At 46.8% G+C, this 16,356-nt stretch overlaps 1 long non-coding RNA gene across 1 annotated transcript in view; it reads right to left on the reverse strand.

Moving 5' to 3' along the window:
• LOC106694686 overlaps window positions 1-15,525 on the reverse strand; it is a 24,445-nt gene extending 8,920 nt beyond the window's left edge. The window contains exons 1-2 of the long non-coding RNA XR_001345729.2: window positions 15,356-15,525; window positions 14,292-14,439 (exon numbers count right to left, since the gene is read on the reverse strand). This is a non-coding gene — a long non-coding RNA (uncharacterized LOC106694686). The remainder of the gene's footprint in view (window positions 1-14,291; window positions 14,440-15,355) is intronic.
• Between the last annotated feature and the right edge of the window lie 831 nt (window positions 15,526-16,356).

The following is a 16,356-nucleotide window of genomic DNA, read 5'->3' on the forward strand; positions in this document are numbered from 1 at the left end:
AGGCCCTGGGGTGCAGTCAGGGAGGGGACGTCAGGGGCAGCCATGAGTCCTCCTTTGTCAGGATGCCTGGAACTCAGGGCTGCGACCGCACACCAGCCTGCCCAACGCGCTTAGACACAGACAGCGTGTGCTGGGTCCCAGTCGAGACAGATTGCTGGACAGAGGGGAGCAGGCCCCCCTCCTGCCTGCCTTCGGGGGCACCTGTGCTGCCTCTGTGCTCACCGGTCAGCAGCGGGGCTCCCACATTCTGGACTAGGACCACTGAGGCAGGCAGCCACCAGATTGCATCTTTTCCCTCCGAAAACGCGAAAGCCGCTGACCATGTGACATGACAAATGGAGGCCGGAAGTCTAGCGGGAAGGCTCTCCTTGGCCCACGCACACCAGCACTTCTGGCCCTCAGCAGCGGGTAAGGAAGGTGGGTTGCCATGAGCCCCTTCCTGCTCTTCCACCAGGTATGGGAAATGTCACTGTGAATGATTTCTTGCCCCTTCGATTTGGAGTTGCATGCCAATTGGCATCTAAGATCATATGACATCACGGCCAAACAGAACTGGGATAATTATTTAGATAATTCAAGGGACAGAAATCTGAGTTTTTTTGATACTGTAATGTCTTTTTCTAAAATCAAAATAATTGTCTGCACTCTCTACTTCATTCCCTTCAAATATGCAAATTAGGCCCAACTCTTGCAAAACACCCAGACAACTCATTTTCCCGGGAGGAGGGACCCCCAGAGCCTGCAGTGAAGCCGGAAGGAAGGAAGCATCACGGTTTGTGGTCACTGAGTTTGAAAGTAAATTAACCTCAGGTCAGAAGGTTCTGCGATGCAGAGAAGTGCCATATAACAACTGGTGAGAGCAATACCCGTGGCTGAGCAGTGGCTGAGCAGACGGAAACTGGAGCCGTCACTAGGACTTACTTTTTTTATTACAGCCTAACATTTTGCCAAGTTCTCTGACGCCTAAATGCATGAGTAGAGTACCAGAGATTGAACTCTGCCTTAAAAATGTGGAGATATGTACCCATGATGAAAGCAAAATAAGGATTTTACCGGCGGGTCCTTCGTGAGTGTGAGTGTGCTGTGGCAAGAGCTCCGTGTGCCTTGCGCCCTCTAAGCTCCAGCAGGCACTGGTGGGCAGCACTGGGCACTGGTGGGCAGCACCGGGCACTGGTGGGCAGCACTGGGCACTGGTGGGCAGCAGCAGGCACTGGTGGGCAGCACTGGGCACTGGTGGGCAGCACTGGTGGGCAGCACCGGGCTTTCCTCGGCCGCCGCCCCAGGCAGGACTGCAGTGAGCACACGGCATGGATGCGCCGGCCTCTGGCTTCTCACGGCGCCACGAACGCCACCTGTGCCCTCGGAGCCCTTCCTGGGTCCCAGCAGTGGCCCTTCGCACAGCTCCTCGTGGAAACGTGAGGGGGCCCTGCGGTGTTGGGGTTCTTCAGAGAAATGGAACCCGCAGGATAGGAGGATACCCACATCGCTTTGGGTATGCCTACACCTGTGTACCTATCCATCCATCCGTCTCCCTAGAGCAGAGGTTCTCAACCTGTGGGTCGCGACCCCTTTGGGGGTCGAACGACCCTTTCACAGGGGTCGCCTAAGACCATCGGAAAACACATATATAATTACATATTGTTTTTGTGATTAATCGCTATGCTTTAATTATGTTCAATTTGTAACAATGACATTGGGGGGTCACCACAACATGAGGAACTGTATTAAAGGGTCGCGGGATTAGGAAGGTTGAGAACCACTGCCCTAGAGCGAGGGAGGCCAGATTCCTCCTGGGGAATTGCTTGTCCGTCTGCCAGCTGCAGACCCAGGAGAGCCCAGCCGTCCGCCAGGCAGTGCGAGCCTGAGGCCTGAGAACTGGGGTGCGAGGGTGTGACCCCAGGCAGGGCAGGAGGGGCTGCGGTGAGATGCAGTCTGCTGATTCCAGGGTTACCTCCTTGGAAACACCCTCACAGACACCCCAAGTTGTGTTTAATCAGGGTGCCCTGCGGCCAGGCAGGTTGATACATAAAATGAACCATCACATCTGCCCGCACTCCCAGGCCTGGCTGGTGGGAGAGCGGGCAGCAACTTCAGAAGCCGTGCTCCCCCCTCCACCCCCCACAGTGCACTCTGTCCTGCAGCCAAACCAGCAGCGCTTGAAAAGGCTGAACTCAGAAACGAAAAGCCACAGTCAGTGCTTTGTCCCATTGGTTCCAGCGGTTCTCAACCTCCCTAATGCCGCGACCCTTTCATACAGTTCCTCATGTTGTGGTGACCCCCAACCATAAAATTATTTTCATTGCTACTTCATAACTGTAATTTTGCTACTATTATGAATCATAATGTAAATATCTGATATGCAGGATGTATTTTCAGGGGTCGAGACCCACAGGTTGAGAACCGCTGGTTTGGGCTGCTGAGCGGCACATGCCCAGCTCTCCCCCCACCGCCATGCCCGGCGCTGACGGCTCCCCAAAGCCCGCAGCCAGTGGACCCTCTGGCTAACAAGTATCCGCGGCGGCTCCCTTGCATGGAATTCAAGGCCTCGGCATGTTGTCGATGCTCATTTTGCAGGCTTAGCTCCTCTCCCCTCTGAATTCCAAACTGCGGGCGGCAACTCTGAGGGGCTGCCGGCGGTTCCCTGGGAACCACCACACAGTGCGAATGCGCGCAGCAGGGCTGTAGTGCAGTCTCCCCGCTGCGCCCCCTGTGAACCGGAGCTGGCAGGTCCTGGTTCCAGCAGCGAAGGCACGTGGTGCCGCTGTGCGGCCCTGCTCCCTGGAGCCCAGGTCCTGTGAGGAGGCTTTGGGCCGTGGGGGGGCAAGGGAAGGGAGCAAGGGAAGGGTGGTCCCTCAGCCTGGCCTGCACCCTCTCCAATCTGGGACCCCTTGGGGGATGTCCAACTGTGGGATCGGGCCTAAACCGGCAGTCAGACATCCCTCTCACAATCCAGGACCACTAGCTCCTAACTGCTCACCTGCCTGCCAGCCTGATCACCCACAACTGCCCTCCCCTGCCACGACCCGCCTCCTCCGCCAGGACCTGCCTCCTTCATGCAAGGCGGCGGAGACGCCGGGACTGGCCTCCTCTGGGCCGCATGGAGCTGCGGGACCCCCAGACCTCACAGCACAGAGCAGCCACTGGGCCCCACCTCTGCTGTGCACGTGGCCATCTTGTGGCGGCCATCCTGTGGTGGCCATCCTGTGGTGGCCATCTTGTGATGATGTCATGCGCGAGGGTGCAAGGACCACCTAGGCTTTTATTAGTATAGATTTATTTTTAATGACTTTTTTTTTTCAATCCTCACCCGAGGATATTTTTCCATTGATTTTTTTAAAGAGAGTGAAAGGCAGAGAGAAATATCGATGTGAGAGAAACACACCGATTGTTTGCCTCCTGCACACATCTGCAACTGAGTTACGTGCCCTTAATCAGAATTGCACCCGGGACCCTTTGGTCCACAGGCCGATGCTCTATCCACTGAGCCAAACCGGCTAGGGATGTCCTAATATTTTAGACCAGAGATTTCCAACTTTGGTTTTTTTATCCCACAATATTAGCTGTAAAAAATATTGAGTACATTTATCTATCCTTCCATCCATCAATCCAAGGAGAGACTCAGAAAGGAAGGGAGAGAGAGAGAGAGAGAGAGAGAGAGAGAGAGAGAGAGAGAGAGAATGCATGTACTAAAGTAAATTAAAGCATTAAATATTCATAAAGCTTAATGTATCTTATTTTTGGACAAATAAATATAAAAGGAGATTTCAATATTCTCCCTGCATCACAGAGGATAATTTGTAAGTGCACTGGGCTTTATGACCCCACTTAAAGGCTGCTCATGTGTGGGGCTCAGAGAGAGCTCAGATACTTGATAAATTAATTGCTGGTATTTGTGTGTGTTTTCTAAGGTGTATTTTAGGACCTCAGTCCAATGCTCATAGATGTTTCTGAATTTTAAAGAGATACACACATCCCTATTTATTCTCCCCCTACTTCTTTCACCAGCCTAGATTTTAGTAGGTACGATAGCCTCATTGATATTTTCCAGCTTTGAACTGTGTGTAACACCTACACTGCATTTTGGAATTGAAGCTGGATTTGCTCATAAGGTGCCCAAGACTGACCTGTTACAAAAAGAGCCAACGAGTTCTCCGGTGGTCGGGAGGCAGCCAGCGAGGAAGGGGCTACGTGAGGGGCCTTGGCCGGCAGGAATCAGGGGACTGGATGCCCCGACAGACAAGGCCAGAGAATGTAAGGCCCCTTTAACGCTGCGAGTCCTCCGGGCTGGTGTGCAAACAGGCTCTGTGGGGGCAGTCGCCGCACGTGCTGTGGGTCACCCGGGCCATCGCGGAAAGAGCTCCACCTCTGAACGCAGAGCTTCTTTCAAGTTACGCCTGACCCTCGCTGATCCATTTTGCCGCTTTCTGTCCTGGGTTCCAGCAGCCTTCCCGAGATTTGTAAGATTCATCTGCTGTTGCTCCCTACGACTTAGGCTTCCGATGTAATAAAAATAGCAATTATTTTAAACAGCACGTTTTTAAACTTAATCCCCTTTATGAATGTTTACTAATCAATCCCTGTGAAGCCATTATGGTGAGGGTGATAATATTTGTTTTTCTATAAAATGAGAACCGCTTGTCTGTGATGGTAACAGAAGCTTCAAGAGCAGCGGTTCTCAACCTGTGGGTCTCGACCCCTTTGGCAGTCAAACGACGCTTTCACAGGGGTCGCCTAAGACCATCCTGCATATCAGATATTTACATTACAATTCATAACAGTAGCATCATTACAGTTATGAAGTAGCAATGAGAATAATTTTATGGTTGGGTCACAACATGAGGAACTGTGTTTAAAGCGCCAGAAGGTTGAGAACCACTGTTCAAGAGCAACTGCTTTGGGGGTACCTTCTCATGAGACTCACCTGGAACAAGCTGTTGCCAGAGGGGAACTCGGCCTTCCCTCGAGTCCCGGAGGAAAGCTGATACAGATCTGCCAGTGCTGGTTTGACTGACACTATTTTCAAGTCATTTTATTTTGGGCGGTAGATATTCTGTTCTTGAAACATAGAACTTATAAGAATTCCACAAACATTCCGTTTCTGTAATAAGACTGAGTGTTGAGTCAGAAGGAGATACACAGAGTAAATTTAAAGAATGACTTTCTTGTGAACCTTTGAGGTCCCCTTGCCATTTGAGTAATTGCTGCCATGCGTCAGAGGACCAGAAAAAGTGAAGTTAAAGTCATCTGCCACAACCCACAGGACGCAGATCTGCAGAATTTGTGTTGTGTGGTTGACTGCAGTAGCAATTCATTTGCAACCAATTTTGCACATGGCTTCCTGGTTAATTCTTTAAAATACAAATGCTAGCAAATCAATCTTCTGATTTCTTACTATGTAAACTAAACTTTGGTTTAGACTCCAGCAGCAAGAACCTGATCTAGAAATTTCTAGAACCATAAAATCCAGGCCCTACCCAGAATTGGAATCTGTATTCTAATAAGATCCTTAGGCAAGTCGAATATTCTCATTACAGTTTATGAAGTATGATGTATAGGAGGGCTCCCAGCTCTGTCTTGATGAAATTAGTGAAAAATGGAGAATATGCTGTTTTTCATAAAGCTAAATGTATTCAACTTTTTTAGCAGAAAATTATGACTCTCCTACATTTTTGGTGTTGTTGCTTGTAGAAATTAATGTTAAAATACAGAAAATAGTAGTGTGGTTTTTACTACCTAAAAAAAAAAAATTCAATAATCTTATGTCAGCTTTCTATTAATTTTTTGGTGATAAAAGAAATGCCAAAATCTGGGAACCTCTGATATATGGGGGAAAGGCCAAACTCCCTCACATGCATGGAAGGCTCTTTAAAACCATCCCCCTCCTCAATCTCCCCAACCTCCCCGCCCACCCCACCCCCCACATCATTCTCTAGCCACTGAGCTGTCTCCACCTCGCACCCTCTGGACCCGCGTGAGAAGCTCCTGCCGCAGTCCTGGTCTCTGCTTGACAGGCTCCTTCACTTCCTTCAGGCCCCGCTCAATCCCGCCACCTGGCGCAGTCCGCCCTCAGTGGTGTTTCTACCATGCGCAGCTCGCTATTATTACAGTACTTTTCACGCTGAATAAAACAGAGCTTGTTCAGGTGTCCATCCACACCTCCCAGACTGCGTGCTCCACCAACAGACGCCGTGCTCCCTCCATCACTGTCTCCTCAGCCCCTAGGAAAGATGGGCACACGCCATGTACTTGCTGAATGGCTTTGACATATTTGGAAATGAGCACCAAATGAGATCGTTATCATTAGATACGCCATTTGATGGGTTGACATGGTCAGGTTCAGGAGACCAATAACATTTTTATAATTCTTCAAATTATGAAAATATAAAAGAAGTATAGCATAGAAGTGTAAAAGGAAGATTTTAAAGCTTCCCCTCCTCAAGTCTGAGCCTCCTAAGATGACCAAATGTGGTCTTGTTTGTCCCTCGCTTTATGTAACTTGGGTTGAATCACTTCCACATTTGTAAGGTAAGAACATCAGATTTACCTCACGTGGTTATCCTAATGGTAAAAAGAAAAGAATTATAGACGAACTTTTAAAAGTTAAAAGCTGAAACATTAAACAAATGGCTGGATGTAAATATGAGGCAGTTCTCCTTTTAAAACCCCCATCAGAATGAAAGACACGCTGAAGCTGAGCTCCCAGAAACAGAGGGTAGAGTGGGGCGTGGGCCAGGCCCTGGGGTGGGGACCCGGGGAGAGGCTGGTAGAAGCGTACAAACTTTCAGCTCTAAGATGAATAAGGTCCGAGGGTCTAACGTAAAGTTGACAATACTCTATTGTATAAATGAAATTTGCTAAGAGAGTAGAACTGAAGGGTTCTCACACACATGAAAAAGGGGTAACCGTGAGGTGATGGATGGATGTGTTATACAACTTAATGATAGGAATCCTTTTACAATGTATGCCTATATCAAAGCATCACATTGTATACTTATAATATATTGCTATTTTGTCCATTATACCTCCATAAAGAATGAAGATATGCCATATATGAGTATTGGGTGACTATTAGTTGGCTAAGAATGCTATAACGAAGTTCCACAGACTGAGTGGCTTAAACAATAGAAATTGATTGTCTCACAGTCCTGGAGTGCAAGTCTGCGATCAAGGTGTGGGCAGGTTGATTTCTCCTGAGGCCTCTCTCTTGGCTTGTAGGCGGCTGTCTTCTCTCAGTGTCCTCACATGGCCGTCCCTCTGTGCACCTGTCTCCTAACCTCCTCTTCTATTAAGGGCATCAGCCAGATTGGATTAGGGCCAGCCTAATAACCTCTATAAAGACCCTTCCTTCAAAGAGAGTCACATTCTGTGGTGCCAGAAGTGAGGACATTAACATATGCATTTTGAGGGGACACAATTCAACCCATAAGTGACTTATTTAACTTTGTGTAGGAAGTATTTGGTAATACTTTATGCAAGCTAAAGGCACCTCCCGCGTGGTTTGTCCACTCCACAAATCCAGCCCATTGTATAGGTTTCCAGCCTTTTTCCACAGTAGGTCATTTTAGAAATGCAGGTATTGTTAAACTAATGATGATGAGCCACGGGATTTCATCCCTGGTAAATGGGATTTGACTCCATGACTCAAATAGATAAAGAGTTTGTTACAATATTTTTTAAATTATCTATATATATAAGAGCCTAAGCAACTGGATGACCGGTCAACTGATCGCTATGACACACACTGACCACCAGGGAACAGACACTCAATGCACAGAATCGGGCTCCCTCCTGTCTGGATCGGGCCTGCGGGGATCAGGTCGAAACCTGCTATCCGACATCCCCCGAGGGTCCCAGATTGTGAGAGGGCGCAGGCCAGGCCGAGGGACCCCACTGGTGCATGAATCCGTGCCCCGGGCCTCTAGTAAAAATACAAAGGAAATGGAGTTTAGATGTATAAAAGGAAAATTTTAAAGCAGCCCTCCTCAAGTCTGATCCTCCTAAGATGACCAGCATTAAGTGGTTCAGCATGTATTTTTTCATATTAAAAATGCCTGTACATGAAAACTTACATTAAAACATATGTACATATGGGGATTCCATATGGAGATATTTTCACACCCACTTCTCTTTTATCAAAAACCCATAATAAAATCTCAAGTTTCATGATGTGATTTCAGTAGAATTATACTTAACAGCTCAACATTACATATAATCAACACATTTCAATGGGGGAGGAGGGGCTCACAATGTGCCTTCCACTTGCTGGTAACAGCAGGAAGCCTCTTTCAGTTCCTTTCTGCTAGGCCACCTAACAGCTACTTCCAGCGCCCTTCCCCTTTTCATCCTCAAAATACAGAGGCAGGAACAAAAGAGATGTCCACTTTTCTAGACTCCCTTGCAGCTAGGGGTCAAGATGTGGCCTGATTTGTCATTAAAATGTAAGAAAAGTTGGCTATGACTTCCGAGGAAGGTCTGTACTCCTGATAAAAATAAAAGTGGGCACAAATACTCTTCTCTAACATTAGATAGAGTTGCATGAGGCTACCAGGCCAACTGGGAGGGTCAAGAAACCTTCTAAAGGAAGAGTTCCCCAGAAATTATATGACATTTGAACTAGGAACTTCTGTTCATCTGAATACATTGTTAGGTAAATGAACTGTCAATCCACAGACTGAGAGAAGATCTCCTATCATGTATATAATCAACAAGTGAGTCATAAGCGGAATATATTTAAAACTACTATAAATATATAAGAAAAATGCAAAATTCACCATAGAGAATATCCAATTGACTAATAAGCATATGAAAAAGTGCTCAACATTCTTAGTTATCAGGGAAATGCAAATTAAAACTACAATGAGACCCACTATACACCCACAAAATGAAAAGGTTGAAAATACCAAGTATTGACAAAGATATGGAACAAGTGGAACTTTTATATGTTGTTGGTAGGAATATAAATTGGTGCAATAAATTGTCAGTATCTATGAAAGATGACATATGGAAGTATTTTTAAAATAATTTTTTATTTTTCAATTATAATTTACATACAATATTATATTAGTTTCAGGTGTATAGCACAGTGATTAGATATTTATATAACTTTCTAAATGACCACTCTGATAAATCTAGTATCCAACACCATACATAGTTATTACAGTACTATTGACTATATCCCCTATGATATACTTTACATCTCCATGACAATCTTTTTACTACCAATTTATACTCCTTTATTCCTTTACCTTTTCATCCAGTCACCTAACTCCCATCCCATCTGGCAACTGTGAAACTGTTTTTTGTATATATGATTTTTTTCTGTTTTGTTTGTTTCATTGTTTTGTTTTAGATTCCACATACAAATAATCATATAACATTTGACTTTCTCTGTCTGACTTATTTTACGCAGCACAGTACTCTCTAGTTCAGTGGTGGCGAACCTTTTGAGCTCAGCGTGTCAGCATTTTGAAAAACCCTAACTTAACTCTGGTGCCGTGTCACATATAGAAATTTTTTGATATTTGCAACCATAGTAAAACAAAGATTTATATTTTGATATTTATTTTATATATTTAAATGCCATTTAACAAAGAAAAACCAACCAAAAAAATGAGTTCGCGTGTCACCTCTGACACGCGTGTCATAGGTTCACCATCACTGCTCTAGTTCCATCTTTGTCGTTGCAGTTGGCAAGATTTCATTCTTTTTTTATGGCTGAGTAATAGTTTATTATAAATAGCTAGTACATCTTCATTATCCATTCATCTATTGATGGACACCTAGGTTGCTTCCATATACTGGCCATTGTAAATCATGCTGCAATGAACATATGGATGCATATGTTTTTTTGAATTCTATTTTGTTTTTGTTTTTTTTTTTTCAGATAAATGCCCAGATATGGAATTACTGGGTCCTTCTTTGTTTCTTATTTTAAAGTCTATTTTTTCTGGTATAAGTATTGCTACTCCAGCTTCCCCCCCGCCCTCCATTTTCATGAAATATCTTTACTTTCAGTCTATGTATGTTTTTAAATCTGAAGTGAGTCTCTTGTATACAGCATATGTAAGGTCTTGTTTTCTTATCCATTCAGTCACTCTGTCTTTTAATTGGAGCATTTAATTAATTTACATTTGAAGTAATTATTGAGAGATATGGAATTATTGCCATTTTATTGTTCATATTTTTGATATTTTCTTCTTTTAAAGAAGTCCCTTTAACATTTCTTGTAAAACTGTTTTGATGTTCATTTGTTCATTAAGTTCTTTAGCTTTATCTTGTCTAAAGATAGCCTTGATGGGTAGAGTAATCTTGGTGTAGGTTCTTGCTCTTCATCACTTTGAATATTTCCTGCCAGTCCCTTCTGGTCTGCAAAGTTTCTGTTGAGAAACTTAGTGTGGCCTTATTGGATTCATCAAATTTAGAACTCTGTACTTCCTGGGCTTGTCTATTTCCTGAGCCAGGGAAATTTTCTGTCATTTCTTCAAATAGGTTTTCTTTCTTTCTGTTTTTTTTTTAAATTAAATATATTGGGGTAACATCCTAATATATAAAAAGCCAGGGGCTGTCACAACCGAAAAAACCAGACAGATGATCAAACACAGGCTGCGTGGGGTGACCAGGCCGGCAGGGGGGTTAGTGAGGGACGACCAAACAACTGAACAGCAGGCTGAGTGGGGTGACCAGGCCAGCAGGGAGGGCAGTTGGGGGTGACCAGACCAGCAGGGGGGCAGTTGGGGGCGACCAGGCCGGTGGGGGGGTGGGTAGTTGGAGGCGACCAGGCTGATATGGCGGGCAGTTAGGGGTGATCAGGCAGGCAGGCAGTTAGGAGCCAGCAGTCCCAGATTGTGAGAGGGATGTCCGACCGCCGGTTTAAGCCCAATCCCAGGGATCGGGCCTAAACCCGCGGTCGGACATCCTCTGAGGGGTCCTGGATTGGAGAGGGTGCAGGCTGGACTTAGAGGACCCCCCCTTGCACAAATTTTGTGCACCAGGCCTCTAGTTGATAAATAAAATCATATAGATTTCAAGTGTACATTTCTGTGATACATGATCTGTATATTGCATCATGTGCTCACCACTTACAGTCAAATCAGTTTTGGGGTTTTTTGTTGTTGTTAATCTCACCTGAGGATATTTTCCCATTGATTTTTAGAGAGAGTGGAAGTGAGGGGAGAGACACAGAGAGAGAAACATCAATGTGAGAGAGACACATTGATTGGTTGCCTCCCACATACGCCCAACCAGGGATCGAGCCCACAACCTAGGTATGTGCCCTGACCAGAATCGAACCTGCAACCATTTGGTGTGTACGGGATGACGCTCCAATCAACTGAGTCACCTGGCCTGGGCTATCCTTATTGGGATTCTTTTTTCTTTTTGCTGTTCTGATTGGGTGTTTTCTACTACCTTGTTTCCAAATTGTTGACTCAGCCTTCTGCTGCATCTGCTCTACTGTTGATTTCCTCTAATGCAGCGGTTCTCAACCTGTGGGTCGCAACCCCTTTGGCGGTCGAACGACCCTTTCACAGGTGTCACCTAACACCACCCTGCATATCAGATATTTACATTTCAATTCATAACAGTAGCAACATTACAGTTATGAAGTAGCAGTGAAAATAATTTTATGGTTGGGTCACAACAGGAGGAACTGTATTTAAAGGGCCAGAAGGTTGAGATCCACTGTTCTAATGTATTCTTGGTTTCAGTTATTATGGTTTACATTTCTGACTACTTTTTAAAAATGTTTTCTATCTCTATTTTTATAGTTCCTATGTTGCTGTTGAGGCTCTCACTGAGTTCATTGAGCATCCTTATAACCAGTGTTTTGAAATCTGCACCTAGTAGATTGCTAGTCTACATTTTGTTGAGTTCTTTTTCTGGAGTTTTTTCTGTTCTTTCATTTGGGACATGTTTTCCCCCCTATTTTGTCTTCTTCCTGTGTTTGTGTCTATGTATTAGGTAGAGCTGCTTCATTTCTCAGTCTTGGTAGAATGGCCTTATGTAGTGGGTATCATGTGGGGCCCCGGGCTGGTCTCTCTGGTCACTTGAACTGGGTGCTCCAGGACTGTCCCTTGTGTGGGTGCCTCCTGTTGTAGTTGAGCCTTGATTGCTGCTGGCACATCAGTAGCAGGGATTGGCCCGCAGGCTGGTTGGACGGCTGTGACTCCACTGGAGGACTCGTTGAGCAGGGGCTGACCCTATGCAGCAGGATTCGCGTTAGTGGGCTCTGGTGAGTGCCCAGTTTGCCCTTGGAATGTGTCATCTGTGGGGGTGGTTGAATGGTGCTCTGGTGTAGTCTGAAGCTGACCACCAAGGTGTTGTTTCTTGGGCCTTTTGGAGGTGCAGGACAAGGTCAGCTGCTGCCTGTCCCCTGCCCAGGGCTACTTAATATGAGCTACAAGTGATCTGCAGCCCTAGCTGGTTTGGCTCAATGGATAAAGCATCAGCCTGTGGACTGAAGGGTCCAGGTTCAATTCCGGTCAAGGGCACATGCTAGGGTTGCGGGCTCAATCCCCAGTAAGGGGTATGCAGGAGGCAGCCAATCAATGATTCTCCCTCATTATTGATGTTTCTATCTCTTTCGCCCTTCTTCTCTGAAATCAATGAAAAAAACACAAAGCCACAAAGTGATCTGCAGATGGTTGCCACTTGTGCTGAGCTCAGAGGTGCCTGGGAGAAGCTAAGCTGCAAACTGAGGCCAGCTGGTGCTAGTACTAGGCTTAGAGTCACTTAGCAAGAGGTATGGGACACTTTAAGGCCAGCTACTGCTATTTTGGTGTTTATGAAACTGAGAGATTTTAGGAAAGTCTGCAGCATGAACCAAAACAGGCCATTTGTATGGAAAAGCCACTGGAAGGGGCTTGGGTGGGCCTGCAGGATGGGTAGGGCAGGGTCTCAGGGAATCACCAGGACTGGGAAAACTGTGTTAGCCAGGACTACGGAGCCTCAGATATGGTGCCTGCCTTCACCTACAGCAGTGGTTCTCAACCTTCTGGCCCTTTAAATACAGTTCCTCATGTTGTGACCCAACCATAACATTATTTTCGTTGCTACTTCATAACTGTAATGTTGCTACTGTTATGAATCGTCATGTAAATATCTGATATGCAGGATGGTCTTAGGCGACCCCTGTGAAAGGGTCGTTCGACCGCCAAAGGGGTCGCAACCCACAGGTTGAGAACCACTGACCTACAGGATGAATTCGGGGGTCGGGGGGAGGGCATGGGAGGGGCCGGGGGTGGGGGGGCTCAGCAAAGGAACAATGACCTCTGCCAGCACTTCTGTCTGGGAGAAGGCTGCCCTTTCAGTTAGTTCTCGCCCTGAAGCCAGACAGACAATTCAGTTCTTCCCTGTTGTCTCTGGTTCCTTCCAAGCTGCTGCCCCAGCGCTGAGCTCAGTGAGTCTGAGTAAGTCCATGTGTGGGCCCTTTAAGAGGAACTACCTGGAACCTCAGCAGCCTCTGTCTTAGCTACAATCCCCACTGGTTTCCACAGCCAGAAATTATGGGGACTTCACTTCCCAGCACTGGAAACCTGGGCTGGGGAGCCCAGTGTGGGGCTGGGACCCTTGCTTCTCAGGGGGGCCTCTGCAGCTGAGATAGCTCCCCAGCTTTTTTACCAGCAGGTCTGTGTCTCTGCCCCTCTTACCAGTTTCAAAGTGGCTTCTTCGTTATATCCTTGGTTATAGGATTTCTGTGCAGCTAGATTTCAGAGGTTCTCAGCGGTGGTTGTTTGGTAGTGTAGTTGTAATTTTGATGTGGTCATGGGAGGAGGTTTACCTATTCTGTTATCTTGATCAGAGGCTGACATACACAAATCTTATAACCCAGCAACGTGGCTCCTAGGTACATCCCCCATAGAAACACAGACACATGTCCACCTGTACATGAATGTTCACAGCAACATTATTCATAATTGCTAAAAACTGGAAATATCCCAAATATCCATCAGCAGTAGACTAGATCGATGAACACAGTGAGTACTGCACAACATTGCATGAAAGCCTCCAGGGACCCAACAGCCTGGGCAATGCTGACCAACATGGGCTTGCGATGTGAAGCGGGCTTGGGATAAACAGCGAAGTGGGCAAACAGCGGCACCCAGAGCGGCGGCCTGCGTCCAGGCGCCTCCGATTCAGAAGCGAAAGGGGTTTGCGGGTGGCAGCGCGAGGTGGCACTGCTGCCGGCGCAGCCTGGCCCCGAGGAGCCGCACAGCCACTGTTCTAGATGGAAAGAGACTCAGGAGGATAACCAAGTGCTATGTGTGGCTTGAAATTAATTAGCTCTGACCTACCTGCTAGCACCAGTGAGCAAAGACGGTGCCATGCAGTCCCTCACGGAGGCCCTCCTCACTCCTGACGTTGAGGGGTGAATGTCATGACACCTGCAGCTTACTCATAGAACAAATATGCAGGTGTTTGCTGTATCCTTCTTTCAACTTTCTGTGGATTTAAAAATGTTCAGGAGAAAAATTAAGAAAATGAGTCTCTAAACATCCATATAATTAAAAAGTAAAACTAAGTTGTTTTTGTTTTGTTTTTTAAAAAAATTGATTTAAAAACAATAGGGGCCATAACACTTTATGGTCGAAATATTTCAAAGGCAAATTGTATGGCTTAATTCTACTTTCCGGTCAGTTGCTGAAGAGAAGTGCGGGTAAGGGGGTACAGAGCGGCACCGTCAGGGGAGTGACCAGACAGCGGTGCGGACAGCGGGCCGGACCCGCACGCACAGCCCCAGGAGGAGACAGTGGCCTCTGGAACCGCATGCAGGTGCTGCCGGACAGAGGCGGGAGCTCAGGCCTGGCCCTCACTAGCTGCAGGGGCCCGGGCAAGCGTTTTCCGTTTAATTTCCTCAGGTTACTTTATCAAACATTAGAGGCTTAACACGGAACAATTCACGAATTGCAGGCAGATGTGTGTTAAATTTTTAGCAAAGTATCTGGCATAGTAAGTGCATCAAGGTTGGTGCTATTCTGATCACAACCATATTTTACACCATTAGGCAGGAATGGGCATTCTGGAGTTACAGCCCCACACACGAGGGCAGGGGGCCACCTGAGAGCGACGGCCGCTAGTGGGAGGGGCACCTGGGGCCATCAGAACCGGCAGCCTGGGACCAAACCAGCAGCCTGGCCCCCAAATGCAGACCCGGTGGCCCTCACGCTGTCACTGTTACTGTATGTCCTTGGGGAATTTATTTCATCTTCCCAAGTCTGTTTTCTGAACAAATGGCAAATGCACAGAATAAATGGTAGCAATTTTTATTAAAATCTGAATGGATATATTTAAAACATTTTCATGATGTTTTATTATTTTAATAAAGACTTACTGAACTGAGTTATACAGGAATTCTTACCTTCATATGGAAATGACAAGGGTGTTTTGTTTTCGGGGAAGGCCTAGGTCAGGCGGATGACCTCTGTCACAGAAAGTGTAATTTGAAACAATAGCTGCCCAGCTCTCCGCTGGGTTTCAGGCAGGAAAGCTGCTGAGAAGACAGCGAGTGCATCCGCCTGCCGCCTCATCCTTGACACTTGGAAAGTTCAGAAAAGTGCAGAGGCTAAGAAACCCATCACCTACGTTGAATACTTGCTAACTGTGTCAGTCAGGAAAGTCTGGGTTATACTTTAGTGACAAGCAATCTTAGTGGCTTTTAAAGCAACACAATTTACTACTAAGGGTTCAGCATAGGTTGGTGGGAGGTTGGGGCTGTACTTCTAGGCAAAGCCAGAGGAGCTGGCACCAGGGTGGTGGAGCTGGGGCTGCTGTGGGCCAGCAGCAATGCCTGGCAGAGATCCAGCCGAAGCAGCCACTGCCCGCCTCTGGGAGGGGACCTGCAGGGCCGACCCCCATCTCCAGGCGCTGCCTGCAATGCCCACAGGAGCATAGAGTCCAGCAGAACAGCTTCTGCAAACCCTGGCAGTACTGTCATGGCCTGCCGCTCATCACACAATGAACTTATCAGATCGGACTTAAATAAATAAAGACCTTAATCAAATCTAAAAACATAATGAATTGTGTAGGGAAGGAAACCCTGCTCCCAGCCAATCCATCACTAGCTTTGTCTTTGCAGGAATGTCTAATAACGGAGTCAGCCAGGCCTCGCTCTCCCCGCCGCCTCGGGGGCGACTCCAGCTGCGCGCTCCTGGGCGTTGCTGAGCAGAACTCAGTGACTGGCACGCGGTTGTTTCCATTCCGGGGCTATTAAAGGTAAAACTGTGCAAGTCTTTGTGAAAAGAACGTTTTTAATTTTTAGGGTCATAAGGGCAGCGCATGTTTAACTCTGAGAAATTGCCCCCTTCCGCACCCCAGCGTTTGAGGGTCTAGTTTCTTGTGTCCTCACCAGCACTGGGTGTG

This window comes from Myotis lucifugus, unplaced genomic scaffold, assembly GCF_000147115.1.
Source record: "Myotis lucifugus unplaced genomic scaffold, Myoluc2.0 scaffold_573, whole genome shotgun sequence".
NCBI lineage: Eukaryota > Metazoa > Chordata > Mammalia > Chiroptera > Vespertilionidae > Myotis > Myotis lucifugus.